General features: G+C 39.3%; 2 pseudogenes; one reads left to right on the top strand and one right to left on the bottom strand.

The window, feature by feature from the left end:
* Nucleotides 1–139: 139 nt before the first annotated feature.
* On the bottom strand, nt 140–1,454 carry LOC138051577 (uncharacterized; annotated as a pseudogene).
* A 1,362-nt stretch (nt 1,455–2,816) lies between these two features.
* On the top strand, nt 2,817–3,434 carry LOC138051656 (uncharacterized; annotated as a pseudogene).
* The last annotated feature ends 1,566 nt before the right edge of the window (nt 3,435–5,000 follow it).

The raw sequence follows: 5,000 nt of genomic DNA, 5'->3' as shown, positions 1-5,000 counted from the left end.
AACATTTGTTAAAAAGGTGATCACATAGAAGAATACATGTACATGTATGATAAAGATCTATTTGCAAGCCAGCCTAGTAATAACTTAAACTGTTTGCTGTAAATAAATAAGACTTGACTTGGCTTGACTTGACTTAACTTTACTCATCTGCATAAGTAAAACCAGTAAAGATCATGTCCTCCTCCAGCTGGTTGGGCTCTGAGAAGTAGGCACATATTCAATTAATTGAACAAGAATGTAAAGAGACCTGGATATTTTTGCCCAAGGCACCCCTACACCACCTGACTAGTTGCCTGTATGCAATCTGGCAGTTTTTCTTTTGGTCTGCCCTCATAAGCAGAAGAGCCATACTACTGCTTGTACTGAGGCCAAGCTGTCTGCAGAACCCGTACATTGAGGTGCACTGCCTCAAATCCTGGATGCTAGACAATGCATCTGGATTCTGCCTGCAGCTCTTCCACTGTAACAGCCTTCAAATTTTTGCTTTTCGCTGCATCTACTTCTTGACAGCAGATGTTCTCTTCCTTCTCTCCTCATTGACTGGCAGTTTCCACATTGACACCTTTTAATAAAAGAATCAGTACAGTAACAATTTATATATTGAATAGAAGAAATAGAGAACAAAAAATGTAAGATTAGTTTCACCAAAATTAACAGTAATCAGCACTGCAACAGTCACAAACGTGACAAATAACTTTGGGCTATAAACAAGGTACGAAGACCACAAAAATGGGGAAAACTGAAGTTCATGATAAGTTAATATTAAGAGGATATTTCATTCTAAGTACATGTACGAATGCTATTTTTGCTGTATTGCGTTTTACAGTCATAAGCCAAGAAATCTTCAATTATTCGCCAGATTAAAATACTAGAAAACTTAAACTCATGTGGAAAACTACTCTCAAAAATGAATCCTTCCAAAGCACCTTCACAAGCTTATTTGCTTCTATTTTCGGTGTATGAAAACCTAAGTTTGGAAGGTGAGTGTGTATAGCATGAAAACATCTTGCTCCCATGGAATTCAAGAGTCTGCACATTGAAATTTTCTTTACTTGATCGCTCCTATATTTAATAAGCGACTGAATTTGCATATTGCCTTCTGCTCTTTAAGAACGAGACTGTCATAACAATACAGCTTATTCATATGCCAGTGAGTGGACTGGTATTCTGTGATCTAGCCGCAACTGATTTTCAGATACAATATTTACAACTGTAATGCACCACTCACCATTCGTCACTTTCTTGATTGAGGCGGCCGGGTGTACAGGCTCTTGATCCTCTTCTGACTCATGCGCTTGATTTTCATTTCTCCCTGGTGGTTCAAATCACCGCGGCCTGATTTCACCAACAGCCTCCAAAGCCCTATCATTATTTTCACCTTCCATCAAAGCCTCAAAATGCGAAAAATCGGACCCCAAATTCTAACTGCTCTCACTTGCACTAATATCCACCATGTCTCCTTTGTCTGGTGTAAAAGTAGCCTGCATGACAGGCGTGAGTGGGAGAACGAGGAGGTCGCAGAACCTCGTCGTCCTCCAGCCAGAATAAGCTAGGAATAAGCTGGACAAGAGCCGGTGCCCAGAGGTACAGGGTGCAGAGTTTCCACAGGCCATTTTCAAAAGATGCAAGGTAGAATTTAGCACCCCAATGGTGGAAAGAATAGTGTGACCGAAAAGTTCCCATAATCAAAAACCACATCAAAGCGTACCTGACTAATCTGAGGACTGATGTTAAAACTACCAGCCACATGAGACATACGAAGACAGCCATAAAATCAGGCGCTGGTACCCAGGGTGTTTGAGTGATGGTGTGTGATCGGCATACATTGCCCAACTGGGAACTTTTGACACACATGTGCGTAGCTTGCATGTTAGGGGTTAAAATGGTATGGTGTTAGTTTCATCAACAACATTTTATACAGGAGTGATGGCATAGGAGTGTGGCAAGAATACAATATCTGCGATGGCAAGCTTTTAAAGTTTATATTCAATCTCACGATGTTCACAATCACGATTTTCCAACTGAAAAGCAACTTACATGTAGCCATTTGTTGTTAAGATATGGAAATTTAAGGCGTTATAATTGAATGAACTGGGTTTGCCTAAAAGTTGGAATCCGGAATCTGGAACACAGTGAAAGTCGAGCAAAGGCTCGAAAATTAATGCGAAAGCAATAAACTCAAAGTCAAAGACATTGGCTTAGTAAGGTACTCTCAAATCCGAAGATGAATAAGGTTGATAAAGCATCTCGTTGGTATGTATGTACTCCAACAGCACGTTTCACAGCATTTCCTCTTTTGAAAATTTTAGGGGACATTTGACTCTGAGGGAAACCAGTTGTACTTGCAGCTGAACATAGTTGCAGGGAGAACTCCCTCATCAAGGAAGTTGTGACACATAATATTGCCTCCATTATATAGTGAACGAGAGCTTGTGTTAAGCTAAATCATTTCCCACTGATTCCGATTTGTTGACTGTGAGTCCAACTAGACTCTCTCTGGTTGCACTAGTATATGCATATATGATTCATCATTTTTCAACATGGTATAGTCACACTTTACAACATTCCGTTTTCGTGTGATAAAATGCTTTTTCCATAACTATTGCATGTACAATGTTAGGTTGAATTTGATTGACTGTATTCTGTAGTCAGAAATCCTTTGCTTTTAGAGAGATTCACATGGATATTATCAAACACCTGCGAAAATGAAACGTTCACGCTGGGCTGGCATGCGCTCCAGAGGGGAACTTTGCTGCCCGCTGTAGTTTACAGTTGTACAGCAGAAATACAAATAAAAGTATAAAGCAATTTTCAAAATGGCGGCTGAAAATGCTATTTTCAATGCTACTAAGGCCCTGCATTCTCTACATAGTGAAGTTGACAATTTCTTTTTGTTTGAAGAAGAAGTAAAAGCAGTTCTCGCTTCAATTATTGAAAAACACCGTGTGGGCCAAAACTCTTTGAAACAAGCAAAAATGACTCGAATTCCAGCATCAGCACTCCTCGAAGGAGAAGTCAAGATTTGGTTACAGATGCTCCATAGGCACCTCAGTCCAAGACTGAAGGCCCGCAGTGGTTGGACCGTACAGTTCAAACGGGCCATGTCTTCGGAAATTTTCTCTTTAATTCTACACAGTGTGAAAAAGGCCTGTTCCGCTTATGGTGTTTCGCACAAAGAAGAGAAGCACGCAGATATAATCTGTTATGACCGGAAGAATGGACTGATTCGAGATTTTGCCTAGTTATCCGAGCTAAGCAGTAACTCAGTCCGAGAATTTCTAATCAAGAACAGTAAAGGAACAAGAAAAGGAACTTCAAAAGTTTTCACAAGTTCTGAAACACCTTTCACGATCGCATTTATCAAAGGGACACAGGAAGTAGTGGTGAAAGCCCACTACAAATTCACTAATGAATTTGGTTACACGTTTTCGTAAGCATGTAAGTAGTGAGAACTAGACTGAGTGGAGTATCTTTCAGGCCGGCAGGTAAAGGTCACAGGTCATTATTTAACCTATTCAGAAAGTATCCTAAACATTCATAAAGGCTAACCTTAGGCCTAATTAGGCGTAACTTTTTAGGCCTAATTAGGCCTAATTAAGCCGAAAGAAAACTTTTTAGGGCTAAGGTTAGCTTTTAGGAATGTTTAGGATACTTTCTCTGTAAGTAAAACAATGACCTGTGACCTGTGCCCTGCGTTTTGTACCTGCCGCTTTCAGGCTGTTTGTAGTTATAAATTTTCCTTGCATTATGAAATCGGCCTATTTGAAGTTACTTGTCAGGTCATAATTGTACTCCACTCTGCACAGTTACCAATGAATCCTATCAATACTAAAATGTTATGAAGACTCTGTGAATTTCTTTCCACTCAAAATGTTATGTACATACTTTATCAGTAGTGGAAACAGTGTTTGAATGCTGATTGGTTTGAGTCCGGATCAGTTTGAAATTATATACAGAAATTATATGCAGAACCAAACAACAGAAGGGTGATCAAACTGGATTTTATTCCAACACTATCTTAAAGATCCTAGCTGCTGCTAAAACGTACACATTCTCAAAGATGATTTCCAGTTCATACTGCGCAGTCTCAGCACCCTAATGTTTATAAATATCATAATAGCTGAATCGATGGAATGTATTCGAGGTTACTCATTACAAATTAACATACTTCATCTTTGAGGTCTTTCAAATTCTTTTTCCAACAGCTTTGTCGATTTTGAGAGCTGTGAGGTTGTTTCATCAAGTGATATGAGGAAGTAATGGTGGTTGTTTTGAAACTTTGAATTCCCGTAATGTAAGTAGCTGCAAAATGTTTACATTTTGTGATGTCTTCTTTGAAACAAAACAAAAAAAAACACACTCTCGAGAATGCACAGTATGGACTATAAATCATCTTTAAGTTCTTAGCTGCTGCTAATAAGTACTGACACTATCTCAAGGTTCCTAGCTACTGCTAATGAGTACAGTAGTATCTTAATCTTCCTAGCAGCTGCCAATAAGTACAGTATCTTAATATTCCTAGCTGCTGCTTATATAATCTTAAGTCAGCAGTGTTTTTGAGTGAGACTGTGTACAGATTTAACATTAATTACAAAAGCTGTGGAGCGATCTTTTCGTCTTTTACACTTTGCTCAATAAGTTTCATGAGTGGGTGTCCACAAAAAAAGTACTTAGCATCCTCAGGAGATGCCTTTAGCAGACCACAATAGCAATAAGATGGATCACTGAATACCCTTTCTGGGATGTAGGCTACATTTTTGCCTGCAGCTTCTGGCTGCTGAAAACCATGCTGAGGCAGGCAAATCAGCATCACATATTCATGTCTAAATGTTTCAACCCATCTGTTTTGATATGTTATATGTTCAATTAATTTTTTTGACAAAGATATGCTTCGCTTCTCGCCCTTCCATTGTTACCATTCCCAGCCCCTGGCCATACTTTTCAAGCACTTGATGACAATGACCAGGGACAAAGTGACCCAATGTCCAGACAGTAGGATT

The sequence above is a fragment of the Montipora capricornis genome, chromosome 1 (genome assembly GCF_036669925.1).
Source record: "Montipora capricornis isolate CH-2021 chromosome 1, ASM3666992v2, whole genome shotgun sequence".
Lineage (NCBI taxonomy): Eukaryota > Metazoa > Cnidaria > Anthozoa > Scleractinia > Acroporidae > Montipora > Montipora capricornis.
Note: the sequence above shows the minus strand (reverse complement) of the source record. Positions and strands in the feature narration are given on the sequence as shown.